The sequence below is a fragment of the Mandrillus leucophaeus genome, unplaced genomic scaffold, assembly GCF_000951045.1.
Source record: "Mandrillus leucophaeus isolate KB7577 unplaced genomic scaffold, Mleu.le_1.0 Scaffold798, whole genome shotgun sequence".
Taxonomy (NCBI): domain Eukaryota; kingdom Metazoa; phylum Chordata; class Mammalia; order Primates; family Cercopithecidae; genus Mandrillus; species Mandrillus leucophaeus.
The window spans coordinates 1,531,598-1,545,691 of record NW_012108674.1 but is presented as its reverse complement, the minus strand read 5'-3'; the positions used below and the strand labels follow the sequence as shown (position 1 = coordinate 1,545,691).

General features: G+C 38.3%; 1 protein-coding gene across 1 annotated transcript in view; it reads left to right on the top strand.

The window, feature by feature from the left end:
* Positions 1-14,094, top strand: part of FBN1 (fibrillin 1) — a 238,359-nt gene that overhangs the window by 61,054 nt on the left and 163,211 nt on the right. The gene's annotated exons all lie outside the window — the stretch shown is intronic.

Here is a 14,094-nt window from a genome sequence, read left to right as displayed (position 1 = left end):
TCGCCAATCATTTCCTGACCATAGGAAGCTAGCCCACAAGCCCCCACCCCAACTAGCCCTGTCAGTTTCTATGCAACTTTGCTGACGTGGCCACCTCTGGCCTCCTGGACCCCACCCACTTTTCAGTTTCTCAGTGAATCTGTTCAATTTTTGGTTTTTGCCATTCACTTTAAGGATTACATCAGACATTTTAGCATTTTTATTCCTCCAATGAATTCTTGTTTTTCTTGCATTTTAAACTGATGCTTGCCTTTAGGGCTATGTACTCATGATTATTTAATATTTACTAAGAGGTAAAGAATGAGCGTATTCACCTTGTCAAAAAATGTTTTTTCCATGTACATTCATTGATTTTTGTGTTGAAATACTTCTATCAGCATAAAACCATCTAGAATTCTGTTTCATGGCTTCAGGAAGCCTGATCAGCAAATTGCAATATTTAAGTTTCCTTAAAAATATTTTCTTTACTAAGTGAAACATCTATTAATTTTAAAATGTGAAATAATTATATAGGTATTCTTTCAGTGTTTTCTTTAAAAAGTAAATTTGGTTTATCAGACCCATCATCTGGGAATTACAAATTTGCTAATCTGCTTTTGGGACTACTAAAATAGAGGTTTATATATAGTCTCTCATTCAGACTATGGTACTCCCCATAGGCCAAAGGCTAAAAATTAGATCTGATACTTCTTCCTATTTCACTACCAAGCTTAGAGCTGTGAAGAGAGTAGGTATTTATTAAGTATTTGTTGATTCACCTAATTTAACTGTGGGCTCTTGAAGTTGATGAGAGGAGTGTTTAAATGTTAAATGCATCTGTTTAATCCAACATTTTAAGAAAAGAAATTCTGGACAACAATATCTATAAATCTATGTGTATGTTATATGGAAATATGAGTGTAGTTATTTATAACTGAAATATTGTAGGAAGTGAACACATGAAAAAAAATGTTCGCCAACTTTCCTACCATATTCCCTTAGTGATAATCTTTTGTCTCTGAACTGTTTCAGAAGAGCTTTATAAGTAAACCATAGATTGGGATTTTTGTTTTCTCAGGAAATAAAGAATGTTCTAATGGTTCAGTTTATAAGATAGGCCCATTTCTATCTCTGTCTTTAGAGAGCCCTTTTCGTCTTGCCTGCCCTCTCCTAGGAGGCATTGTGGACCTTTACCATTGTAGGCATTGAACCAGGCTGAAAGAGAAGCCTTACAGAATGGAGGCAACTTTTATCCAAATTGAAAATGTTTTTATAAACATACATTAGCTCTTCATGAACCATTTGTTTCCTGAAGTCCCAATGGAAATGATCATATTCTGTTGGGGATTCCAATGATATATTCTTTAAACTACGACTCGTGAATGTTAAAAGGCCAAAGTGAAGCCAGAAGTAAATTTTGACTCATTCTTTATATAATCATTTGAAAGCGTCACTGAAAACTGGAGAATATTTTGGAACTTTCTTGTTCAGCTATGGTGAAGATAAAAGCAGAGGCATCCACAGTATCTTAATGATATGAAACTGGCTTTGGAAAGTAGTATGTAATAGAATTCAAATTGTCCTTGGAGGAAAATAACCCTAAAACACCATACAAATTCTTTATTTTTTTTTTCAGACAGCATAATTTGGAGTGGGATTCGGCTATTTCTTTTCAGACCTTATTTAGGCCTCATTTCTTTCTACAGTGTTCTCCACATTGCCAAGCAGAACAAGCTATCGCAAAACTAAACAAAAGGCAGTGCCTAGAAGGCATCCCATCCCTTGACCGAGCCAAGTGGGAGTGTACCCAGGACTTTCCTGTTCTCATGACTCCTGGGGTTGTTATTCTTTACTTTTTATGAATGAGACAAAATGATAGTGAAATTATTTTCAGAACTAAATCATATCTCAAAGGAGTCTTCATTCCAACTTGTCAGTATCACATGACACTCGTTTTAATGTTTTCATTTAAAATGTCTAATTAGGAGGAGTTGTGTTTTTCTAATTGCCTAGCCATTCCTAGAAAACTGATCACGAACTCACGCTCTGAGGATAAATCCTGCTACCTGCTGGATTGGTGGCCTTGAGCAAGTTACTGCATGTCTCTCAGCCACAGTTTGCTAATCTACACAATGAGGGTGATGATAGTATTTGTCTAGGACGATTGTTGGGAAGATTAAGTGAGATAATCCACAAAGTACTTAGCACAGGATCTGGCACATAATACATGTATAAGAAATGTTAGCTATTTAAAATTCACATGAAAGTAAGAGTAATCTTGATTGACAAGTATCATTTCATTAACAGTATCATGAAATTTTCATATATCACTGAAATTACACCTAAACTTAGAGGCCTCATTGTGACCATTTTTTCCGCTTAGAAATTTTGTTATTTTACTTGAAAAGTATATTTTTTGGATCCCCTATTCAGATGAAACCCAACATTCTTGAGCTGGATATAGAAAGATCAACATCAAGAAAGAAGCACATCAACCATATACTTTTCTTTACTACACATTCAACTGTTGCAGTGGTAACGAAGGCTAAAACTACAGTAGTGCAAATAGGAATAAAGAAAGGAGAAAATGAAGGGGTAAGGGAAAACCATTTCCATAAAATGTAATGATGACTGTGGCTGGGAAGCATTTGTTCTCCTAATGACTAACCAAAAGTTACTGAAAGATTCGCTTACTTTTACTGACATAGGCACAGGTATAGAAGGGAAAATGAACTTGTCTATTCAGAAAAAGCCAATAATGAAATATAAGAGGTACTTAGCTATGTTAGAAATGTGGCATTCTAAAATCAATGAGAAGTGATAGACACTTATCCACTTATCCACAGATAGTAAAATAAACTGAACACCTCTGTAAAGTATCTGTTCAGTTTCCAGGTGGCTGTTAAGACCTTAAGTCTACGAATAACGGCCTGCTCAGGTTGGACGGGAGTGGGGCATGCTTTTACTCATGGAACCACATGCCATTCTTCTTTTGTTGCAAAGGACTAAAAGTGTTAGTCCCAGAGGACTAAAGTTAGTAAAACCAAAACATTTGGGTATTTTAAACACACAAATTTCAAGCTGCCCTCGTTAGTGTTCAGTTTTGTTAAATCTATCCATAAAAAGGTGTGATGTTAAGCTGAAAAGGAATTGTTCTAAGATGAAGAGAGGAGATGTGAGCTTACCTATCATGCATGGGTATTTCTCAGGTACTATGCTAATGACTGGAGACGTATAATAACGAATGAAACACATGCATCCCGCCTTCTGGAGTCACATTCTAGTGGGGAGATGGAAGCAGTGGTTAGAGGGGCATGTGTAGGAAGCCTGGCAGCACATTGAGAGGTGTGCAGTGGTGCTGTGACTCCCACACTGGGAGTAGGAGCTCTATACGTTTTTCTATAGCATGTTAGAAGTCTGATGACTCAGGCTGACCATGAGACTCTTCCCAAAGGAGCATCTGGAATACTGACTTTGTTAAGATGAGAGAGCTCTTCTTATGGATTTCCAATGTCCTTCAAAGTCAGAGGGATCTTGAGTCTTTTGCTGCTTATATTGCTTTTCCTCTAATCCTTGTGCTCCCGTAGGGACTCTGATCCCTAGCTTTCCCCCAGAAACGTTAACGAACTGGAACTCAAGTGTCCACAAAAATGCAAGTACACCACAAAAATGGTTTGTTTAGGCGTCAAACATTTTGAGATAATGCATACTTTTGAATGGATGCCTGCAGTCTTGTCCCTGGGGAACGCCTTTGGATGTCATGCAATCCTGGCTTCAATAAATCATTTGCTATTTGGACAAGTCGTGGCCACCACGTCAGTCACTAGATACATTTGTAATGGTTTACGTGAACAATAACAACAGCCACCTAGCAACACACTGTTTGGTCATGTCATTTTTCTAATACCACATGTGGTTTTGTGGGCTTTAGAAGAATAAATTCTTACTGCATCTAATAGGTCTTGAAAATTAAACAGCAAATATTGTTGGAGGCCTAACTGTGCACAGTAGGTGAAATCCCACTGCATGGTGTAAGAATGAAACCTGGGTCTTTGCTAGTTTATTAGTAATTTTCTACTCCACACAGGAGAGACTATTTCTGTTCTGTTCAACATTTTACATCTAACGCCCGACACGCAGTAGCTCGGCAAGTATTTGTTGACTGGAAAAATGAAAACATGAGTAGTTTTCAGGCATAGTTTATTTCTTGAATTTCCTGTAATTCAAAAAAGAAGTGACTGGTCTACCATCTGTACTTTTTAGCCGATAGTTTTTTCCCTCGACCTTTAAAACCATGAACACAAGTGTCAGGTAGAGCCAAGTGTATTCTGTGAAGTGTTAATACCTCAGAGATGCCAAATTTATGTGATCCCTTCCATTTATGTAGCGCTTATGAATATATACCACCTTAGTCAGTCCTTGGGGCAACTCTTCATATTTTATACCAAAGAGTGAGATTGAAGGGGAACCTCTGTGGCTTTTCTAAGGCAGGTGTCTAGGAGTGAGACTTCTTGTCTTCTCAGTCAGCCCAGACTACAGGGCATCTATATTCTCCAACATGTATTCGCTTGCTTTTAGAGCTCACTGTGGTCGCTAGCATTACCTTTTGTTATTATTAACTATCTTTTAATTTTAACTGTATCTTTGTTCTTTCCTCTCATTTTGCACACCTTTTTGATTTTCAATCAGACTGCTGACACTTTGCTATTTCTGTTCTCTGTGTCTCTTAGTCACTATGTCAATTTAAAAAATTTTAAATTGGAGGGAACTAGGCAATATTTAGAATTAATTTTGTTGAGGAGAGCTTGTCTTAATTGTAAATAGATATTATGCGGTAAAAACACTTAGCTTAGCTGAAATCGAGCTGTGAATAGAATCAGAAGACAATCTGGTCCCAATGGAGCCTGAGAACACACAGGCATGGAGAATCTGGATGTGTGAATGAATGAACTGCTGCTGTATCACACTGCCCAGCATATCCTTCTGTTGGAATTTCTGTGAAAGTAGACCAGGCATATTGCATCTTGGAGTGTGTGAAAAGTTGAGAATTGGTTTTCTTTTATGACTTCTTTGTTTTCTTGCTGCACATATCAGGTGATTTGCAGTTTCTGTCGTATAAAAACTACTGGAAATTTAGAATTATCTCCTCTGAGAGCATGAGCCCCATGAGAACAGGGAGTTTTGACTGTCTAATCACAGTGGCTAGGAAATGTCTGACACATAGCAGATGCTCAATACATATTTGTTGAATTAAAGAATGGATCTGGCATATATACAGCTGGTCGCTTTTAGCAATAGGACATGGGTTGATGGTGTAGAAAATGATTTGTTGGTGCATTGCTGTGATGATGTTCTGAGCTCACCCTGCCTCAGTTACTCAATAACAGCAAGCTCAAGTCGTGTCAAAGTTGGTGTTTGGCTCTTGTCTGCCCCACTGTACAAGTGCATGCAGTTCTAGTCTCTGTTTTGATGGGTAGTTTCCTACCCCTCTGGCTCGCTATACTTGATTGTGAAATTATAATTGGCTTTTGTTTATCTCTATAGGATAGAATAGTAACTGTAGCTAATCTGTGGCTGAAAATAGGGAGATAAGAATGAAAATAATTAAAATGGATCACTCCGGGTAGCCTGAAGTGACATGAATTAATGTGCTATCAGTTTTTTCCCCCTGAGAAACATCTGGTCACAAGGAAGTTTGGCTTTCAGAAGAAATTCAAATTTGGGCGTGTGGCTTTTGGCATAGTCTAGCATCACTGGAATGGTCTAAAGTAGATGTTGTTTCTTTTTTTCCCATGCCTTCCTGTGGGTGCTCAGAACGACCCAGTCTTTTGACTGTAGGGTTATCTGCCATTTGTAGACTGAGCATTATCTTGCCAAGTCATATGGCGAAGCCAGCTACCAAGTGCACTTGGAGCAGTAGATAATACTTGTCTGAAGCATCCCAGAAAGCCTAAAAAGCTAATGTCAGAGGGATATAATGTAGAGTTTCTAAGGAGAGGTGGAGAAAGGGACTGACTGATTGATTGCTTGATCTCCAAAGGGCAGGGGCTCTACCACGTTTCATAGTGCTAGGAAACAACAAACTTTAAAAAGGTGTTTTTCAGTTGCCCCAAGAAATACAAACGTCATGCTTGTCCGACTGTCAGGGACAAATGGTCCTAGTGCATGCATGATGACTGTATGTTCTTCTTTGATAGTGCCGTGGTGTGGGTAGGTGTGAGGGTCTGTTGGCTCAGGAGCAACTGGAAAAACTGAACAAGGAAGGAAAAGAAAATGAAAATAAGAGGTTGGATTGAGAAGTACCAGGAAGGGTGGAAATTTCAAGCTTTACCTAACTTCAGTAACTGTAAGAGAGAAAGAAAGAGAATGAAACAGAAATGTCTGACTCTGTCCCTTCAATTTCAAAACATATTTTGTAGCTCTCCACTGACTCTTGTTTCTTCATTATTTATTTAATAGGCTCCTTTGTTAACTTCAGGAAGTTAATACTAGTAATAATTCTTTTAGTCGTATTGGGTTGCTAAAAAGCTGTGGACCCTACCACGTACCACAGTTCAGATGAATTGAATCTAAGTGTGCATGGGTTTGGTTAAATATGTAAGAGGAATTTATTATTAAGAGCACTTCTTACGACATACACGCTTGGAAGAGCCTGATTTATAACTCAGGGGCTTTTTCACTTTGTGAAGGGATGGGACATAGCGTGTTCTTTTCCAGAGTGACGTGGACTGAGATAAGATTTATAGATTAGTGAAAGAAGTCCACGTCTCAGTCAAAAGATTTCCAGAAATGTTCTCCTCATTATTCTTCAGAGACCTGAGCTATTCCAGATGTCCATAGGTTTCAGAAAGGTAGCTTCTGGGGAGTTGAGACTTTCTAAAAAATGCAAATGTCGACTTTCTTCCTTCCCTGCTTTTTTGAGATGGTAGTAGAGCTATATGTTCAACTGTAAGTAGATGAAATTGTAATATAAGAAGGAAAATAATGGCTATTATTAAAATTCAGCAGTAGGTCAAACAAGAATTATATAACTGTTTTGCTTCATAGATAAGAGTTGTTCCTAAATTCAGTTAATATGGAATTTTTAAGAATTTATTTTTTGGGGGGTCAGGAAATGATCTGTTGCAAGCAGGCAAGGAAAAACTTCTTATTCTCTGCTCTAATTGCTACATCCAGATGTTTATCATGACATACAAGCAAGATTCAGTACTCCTGGTGAAACCTCTGTGCCTCACATTGCATTTGCCCTGCCTGCCCTCATTTCAAAGCCGTGCTCACCACTTTGGTATACGGTCACTGAAAGTGTCTGCAAGCTTTAACAAGTGGGAGATGCATTTCTACAGCTGACATTTTTCACTTCAAAATAAATCATAGGATGCGCTTTGGAGAGCACACGCCTAGGAGTGGAACATTAACAAAGGATACGTCAAACCACAGACACTTCTGGTGGATCCACTTCACAGTGTTGCCACACAGTCTGAAAAAATAACATTAGTACCAGCAAAACTATCATCCATAGCATTCGGTCATTATCCCTGTGGACAGGCTTGGGAACAGCCATGTGGATGTAGCTACTTTGTGCTGCTTCCCATGGAGATTTGATTTTTCTTTCCTGTTTCTCCCTTTTAATGAATGAACTAAAAATGAATTTGAACTACTTGCCAACCTTAGAAGATTTGATTTTAAAATATATTTTCTTCTCTAATACATGAACCAGTAGCATCACTTTCAATTCCCTACTCCCGTTCTCTGTCCAAAAATACATATGCCAGTCTTCAAAATTGTTTTGTAGATTGCATGGCGGTTGGTTGGTATAAAGATAAATATTACTTTAGTAACAAGCACATAGTAACAGCTTAATTTCTTTTTGAATTGTTAGCCTGCACAAATCAATCATGTGGTGCCAGCTGAAGACTGCTTTTACAACAAGACATATGTTACAAATATACTAATCTTAGCAGCATATGCCACCTGAGACCTCATAGGAAGGGGTTGCAAATAGGATGATCATGCCGTATTAACTGGCTCACTTCCTAACTTACATTAATTCATGCATTATGGAGCGTCACCAACACATGAAACATAAAACTAGAAATGGCACTGCTGAGTAATCACAAGCCGTTGACTAAAGAAACTTCAGGGAAGGAGGGGCGATGAGCATTCTTTGAACCACTTAATTCAAGAAATAACAGGCTCTGTTTATTTAAGAGGCCAGTCTGTCTGTTTCCTGATCGCATTCTTATTGTGAAAATGCCAGAGCATATTACAATGGATCAAATGAGAGGAAAAAAGGGCGATTTAAGTAGGCCAGGAAAGAGTGGTGGTAGATGTTTGAATGCCCCCCCTTGGAATTAATCAGTGGTTTATAAACATGAAATACTTTTTAATTTTGAGAACTGAGTTTCTGACTCAAATTATACAAGAGAAAATGTCATTTGGCTTGAGAAAGGAAAAACTTTGGTTCATGTAAATATGTACCCTGATGCCTTTATCATGGGGGAATTGTAATTAGGGATTCAGAATCTGGAGAACACGATTGTGACCTAGTTATTTCTGTACACCAAGTGCTCACAGGAGGTACTGGCTAGACCTGAAAATAATGAATTAAGAGATTCCAGCTGGGATGTGATGAAAGCATTTTTGGGAATCTCTGTATCTTGGCTGGACCACATGGGTTATAACTTGGAGAGACCTAAACGAGTAGTAGTATATGACAGATTTATAGTCCAATTGATGTTGGGCATCAGAAAAAAAGGCTGAGGTTAAAAAAATGACTTGAGAATTATGAGTTCTAAAAGAATTGCTATTGGAAGGGATGCTAACTCAGGAAAGCATGAATTCCTTATATGAGGGCAATAAAAATAATAAAATTTGGTGCCGAGGCATTGAATGGGAAACACAGTAGCTTGTTTTTCACAGAGCCCCCTCCCCCAGGACCCCTTACCTGCCTTCTCTGCTGTACAGTTCTCCACAACACATGCTCCATCTAACATAGAGTATATTTCCTGTCTGACCTAGTTCTTCCACTACGTTACTAAACTCCATGAGGGCACACATTTTGTTTGCCACTGCTCCCACCAAGCCCCACACTTTGTCGTATCCTTAGCTACTAGAGTGGTCTGTGACACTTAGTAGGCTGTTGATAAAAATGGTTGAATGAATGAATGAATGAGTGCATCAGTGGTGTCATTTCAAACCAGAAATTCATTTTAGTCCCTCTCTTCCCTGTATCTCTCTCTCCCTCCCTCCTACCTTCCCTTCATTTGTCCAGCAAGCACTGGATGTGCCAAGGCACAAAGACCGATAAAACAAGGTTCCTGCCCTCCAGCTTATGGTCTGTTGGGATCAACCCATGGGTAAATGAAGGAGCCCAGTACAGAGTGATAATGTTTTATTAGACATGTGCACAAGGGGAGATCAGAGTATAGAGGGACGAAAAAACGTTTAATCAGGCTGCGAGGTCAAGAACAATGTTTTTCTGGAGAATTAAGGATTGGAAAATGAAGGATTTGTGGATTTGTAGAACCTAAAATAATATGTAAGAGTTGATGAAAAATGAAATGACTTGGAAGAAAGGGTAAGACCTGGAAGAAGAAGACAGCCTTGTTAGGGAAACTGGAGATAGTTCGCTGTGAAGGGAGGGAGATGATGGGAGCAGATGGAGTTTGGAGGAAAGTTAAATGGAAAGTCATTTCAAAATCATTGGCTTTCCAAGGTGTTCTGTTGTGTTCATTAGAGTCAACAATACTGAGACTTCATAATACTTCAGACAAGTAGGTGAGACTACTCCATGTGAGTTTGCGTCCTCTTGCTCTTCTGTTTCCCAGTTTCCTATGTGCCCCTTTCCAGCTTGATATCTCAGGCTAAGAAGTAAGTGGACTTTTGTTTCTGTTCTTTTACTTAGGATAATGCTTTCCAGTTCTAACCATGATGCTGCAAAAGACGTGATTTTATTCTTTTTTATGTCAGGGTAGTATTCCATGGTGTGTGTGTGTGTGTGTGTGTGTGTGTGTGTGTGTGTATGTATCTCACGTTTTTTTAATCCAGCCCTCCACTGATGAATCCTTAGGTTGATTCTATATCTTTGCTATTGTGAATAGTGCTGTGATAAAAATATGACTACAGGTGTCTTTTTAATACAATGATTTCTCTTCCTTTGGGTAGATATTGTTGGATTGAATGGTAGTTTTATTTTTACTTCTTTGAAAAATCTCCATACTGGTTTCCACAGAGGTGGGACAGAGCCAAATATTACATGTTTTCACTTGTAAGTGTGAGCTAAACAGTGGGTACACTTGGACAGAGAGAGTAGAATAATGGACATTGGAGACTACAAAAGGTAAGAAGGTAGGAGGAGAGTGAAAGTTGAAAAATTACCTATTGGATACAATGCTCACAATTCAGATAACGGGTACACTAAAAGACTAGAGTTTGCCACTATGCAATATATGCATGTAAGAAACCTGCGCTTGTACCCCCTAAATACATACATATATACATATGTAAATACGTAAAGAATTAAGAGGAGCTCTAAAGCTGGCTTACCATTTCCCTGCCAGAGTATTATTAACATTTAATAAGCAGTTGCAAGACTCTAAAGCCCATGCTAGAGCAATTGCTCTTTCAGCCTCATTTTGTTATCTGTGATTGTGGGCAGGGGCTATCTCTGAATGAATACTCCTGTCTTTCATGTTATTTACTTGAGTTTATACCTTGTGTCACACATGAACTATTTCCTATCTCTAATCTGCAAATGTTCCCTTCTGGAACTGGTTTCTATGTCTCACCTATAGGAATGCCTAACTGTTGAGTAAAGTGGTGTTTCTGTGTTATTTTCATCTAACATAACCTCAGAATTTTAGTATTAATATCTTTATATGTGATGGAGTCATCAATATTGGTTCTTTTAAATTGACATGCAAAATTAAATGAACAAAACAACAGTGATTTTCACAAAATTGGATGCGATTTTGTGTCATACTTGAGTTTCCAAATGGAAGCCTCCTGATTGTCCTGATCTGATGTCATGTGGAAGCCACTGCATACTCTTGATCTTTTCTATGTTCCTAATCACTTTATTAACGTTTCTTGGAATCTTTTCTAGCTTATTGCATTTATATTGGCTGGTTTTATAGTGAGAAGAAGAATGAGAGCTGTTTAGGATATAGATGTATCTGTACATGGTGCCTGTACAAAGTAGGTGCTTAATATGTTTTTTTTTTTGGAATGGGCAAGTAAGAGTTATATTTTTAAAACATGTGTCTGATCATTAACCATTTCGCACTGCCTTTAGGAAAAAGTTCAGACTCCTTTGCCAGAGCCACCAGGCCATTTACAACCTGGAACCAGCAGACGTTTTCAGCCTTATCTCTTGCTGTCACGAACAACAATCCACAATCTATAGTATATGTTTGTAGTGCCATGCTTTATCCATGCTGCTCCTTCCATCTGACACATTCTTACTGATTTGTCAGATGAGAAAACTTCCATTAGCTGTACACAGAAGAATCACTTCTGTATATCCAAAACATTGTTTGTACTTCCAGGATAATCACACTGGTTCATTTCACCGTCTGTACTTATCTCCCCATACAGGTCGTACACTCAAGACAGAGGCTCTGTCTTACTTACATTTGTATCTTTAGGGTCTAGTATTGTACCACTGACCATTGCAAAGACTCAGGAATGTGCTCTGAATTAATTAACTGGGCAATTAGGCCAGTGCCACAGCCTGAGTATCACACAGCTTCATGGCCTCTGCTCCACACCATGAGGTCAGGACCGTGCAGTCGGGACAAGGCTAAAGAGGCCTAATCCTCAGCCAGGGCTCTGCAAGGCTACACCAAGGCTGGGTTTAATCTGGTACCCCTCATTTGGCCACAGTCAATTGAGGAGTGACCGTCACTGGCTTCTAAAAATCCATGGGGTCCTGGCCTGTCTGACCAGCCTGCCCTCTTCAGAGAAGAGTTCTTTGATGGTGCTGTCCAGGGTCTCTTGATAGCAGAGATTTTCCTGGGAGAGCAGGCTCAGTCAAAGCCTCAGTCTAGTTCTAGTGGTTCCTTTAATTGTTTGCCAAGAATCTGGTTAAAGGGAACATGACAGACTTCAAGGGACTGATGAGAATCCAAGATCTCCTTGCTGGGCCACAAATCATTAATTGAGAGCTATGCCTTAAGAGAGTAATACATATTTTTTTTCTTATGACCATGATTTTACATTTGCTGAAGCTTATTTAATCTTTAACTCTCCACTAACTTAGCCTTGTTAAGACCTGTTTTGGAATAATCATAATTGTTGTTGTTATTTTAAAATTTAGCCATTGTCCTTTTTGATTTTTATAACATTGTAAGCCGTATTGTTTAATTTATAATTTATTCTGTTATGATATGAGATCATAGCAATGGTTAGTACAACAGTGTGATAGCTATCACTTAATGCACCATTTTAAGATTAATGTGCATCATAATATGAGTTATAGCTATGAAGTTCCAATGTATAATTTGAGTTGTGTTGTGTATTCTGGGCCATAATCATCACATAACTCAGCATATCTATATATGAATATATGCAAAAATACAAACTTGCAAAAAAACTTGAGACAATCCCAAAAGAGAGATCTCAAAGAAAGATTTCTTTCTTAGTTGAAGTGCTTTCTTAGCCTCCTGTTTTCGGATAATGCTCACGCTCCTTAGAGGACCAGACAAAGCCTCCCATGAGCTGGTCTTTCCCACCCCACTGGCTCATCCCCAACAGATGCCCTTCATTTGTCTGAAGAACCATGCCCACATCCTCCCTTTGTCCCCCCTTTTCACACCTAACAGATGTTCACAACTAGTCTACTCGTCTCTGTTCGGAGCCCTTCGCCTCTTGTTTTTGTAAAAAATTTAAATGCAAAAAAGTGCAGTGACTAATATGACAACCATATTTAAACCGTCCACCTGGTATTAACAAATGTTAACATTTTATAAATTTTAAATAAACGAACCAGAGCATCTCAGATAAAGCTTATGTGTCATTTTTCCTCCCTAGTTCCTTTGCCGTTCCTCTCTCCAGAGGTGACTGCCATCATGAATTTGTGCTAGAGTTTTTAATCTTAACAATTTACTGTGTATATGATCTCATGGCCATTTGTAACTATTTGTAACTGTGTAGATTTTACTTGTACACTTTCTTTCCAAGATTTTAAAGAAAATGCCGTTTTAGACGATCCCCAGTACTGATCCTTGGACACTCTTTGCTTCCTATTCTTTGAGGGGTCTTTGGTTTTTTTTGTTTTTTGTTTTTTGTTACAAACTAATTAAATTGTTGCTTATTTCTTAAAATTGTTTTCTGCCATTTCTGGTCTGGAGCTGCTTCAATGATTTTGTGACAGTCTTGGAAAATCTAAATTTAATTCCCCACTTTATTGAAAACTTGGTTGGCCTTTTCCTTTTCTGACCTCCTCTTGCCCCAACACATGTAGAGATTAATAATACATAATTTCTTTTTACAGAAAGCATATTACTTTTTTATTAGCTTGGTAGTTTCAGCAATGAGAATCCTTCATTTATAATGTTCAGAATTTTTCTTAAAGACCTTTTAAAATTTCAATCCTTTACTTAAGAAATCCTGGGTATCAAAGGATTCCATATTCAAATAGACAATGTGAAAAGTATTTTTTTTAATTTAGAAAAGTACAGAGAAGTTGGAAAAAATACTCATAGGCCCCTGAGCAACTGCTATTAATGTTTAATATACTCATTTAAGAAAATTTGGGAAGTCGCGAAGAAACTACCTACCACACTAATATAATCACAGTTAATATTTGCCTGCCTATACTTCCTTCCAGTTTCTGTTTTTCTTTATGTAGTGGTTTTCTTTGCAATCACAACATAAATTGAGTTTGTATTATATGTTTTTCCACATATAAACATCTTAGGCCGGGCACGGTGGTTCATGCCTCTAATTCCAGCACTTTGGGAGGCTGAGGCAGGTGCATCACAACGTCAGGAGATTGAGACCATCCTGTCTAACAGGGTGAAAACCCTTCTCTACTAAAATACAAAAAATTAGCGGGGCGTGGTGGTGGGCACCTGTAGTCCCAGCTACTCGGGAGGCTGAGGCAGGAGAATGGCG